We start from the raw sequence: 1,134 nt of genomic DNA, 5'->3' as shown, positions 1-1,134 counted from the left end.
CATCTGTGGAAAGAGAATTAGAGACAATATTTTAGAACTCTTTTTTTTCCTCATCCAGGTGCAGCCAAACCTGCTGAGTTTTTCCAGCAGTTTCGCTTTCTGTTTCGGATTCTCAGCATCCGCAGTCCTTTACGTTAGAAATTCAATCAATTCAGAAACCCCTTTGTACTGCCTCAGTGGAAAAGATTTCCGTTTGGGAAACATTTTCCTGAAACCATTAAAAACGTGCAGTTTTGCAGCCAAGAAAGCGGTCGAAGCGAGAACAAGAAACACACCGCCCCTGGGTGGTCTCGAACCACCAACCTTTCGGTTAACAGCCGAACGCGCTGACCAATTGCGCCACAGAGACAGGCCCAAAAGCTGCCCGCACAGTGTCTTTGAGGAATCTACTCTTCAATTCATAATTCAACCCGCCGAGCCAAAAATTACCATTGTCTTCTATCAGTTTTACTTTCCAGAATAAAGCCTTGGACATTCATTATGGAGACATGGGGACAGCCTGATCCCACCATCTGCAGGCACATCCATGTCACGAGGAACGAGCTCTCCTACACCGGGGCCATCGCCCTCCGAGCCTTTCAGTGTTTTGCCTCTTCCCGAATTTTCTCATTGGTCCCGAGCCGAGAATGGGTTTGAATTCCTGATGTGCAGAGAATTCTTTCAATGTCTCTGGTCAGTTCATGTCCCGAGAACATCAGAGTCAATCAGCCTCTTAAACAAGGGGACGGTGTGTGGACTATCTTTGCTCAGTCAGTCAGTTCATCCTTCATTCTCCTCTAATTCCACTTCCCAAAGAGTTTCTAAAGATTCACAAAGCTGGAGACTGGGATTTGTGTTTTACTTCCTGAACACTTTTCCACCTGCTAACTGACAATATTTTGCCAAAACCTCTTCCCCATTGTAACATTTGCATCATGTCCAGGGATGAGCAATTTCCATTTTGTGGAGTCATTCCCAAGTTTGGGAATGTTCTCTTTTGAGCAAAGAAGGTTAACTTGAGATTTCCAGGGGCTGTTGGCAATGATGGGAGAAGACGTGGTGTGAATGGGCAGGTTAATGATCAGAAGAACCTATTGCCACTGACTAGGGTCAGTTCCCAGAGGACAGGGATTGAAGTTCTTTAATGGAAAGCAG

The 1,134-nt window shown here is 45.6% G+C and overlaps 1 non-coding gene across 1 annotated transcript; it reads right to left on the bottom strand.

The window, feature by feature from the left end:
- Window positions 1-275: 275 nt before the first annotated feature.
- trnan-guu (transfer RNA asparagine (anticodon GUU)) lies at window positions 276-349 on the bottom strand. Its single transcript has one exon. It is a non-coding gene; the product is annotated as a tRNA-Asn (tRNA).
- Window positions 350-1,134: the final 785 nt, after the last annotated feature.

Source organism: Chiloscyllium punctatum, chromosome 36 (assembly GCF_047496795.1).
Source record: "Chiloscyllium punctatum isolate Juve2018m chromosome 36, sChiPun1.3, whole genome shotgun sequence".
Lineage (NCBI taxonomy): Eukaryota > Metazoa > Chordata > Chondrichthyes > Orectolobiformes > Hemiscylliidae > Chiloscyllium > Chiloscyllium punctatum.
The sequence above is the reverse complement of the archived record's forward strand: the minus strand, read 5'-3'. Positions and strand labels throughout refer to the sequence as shown.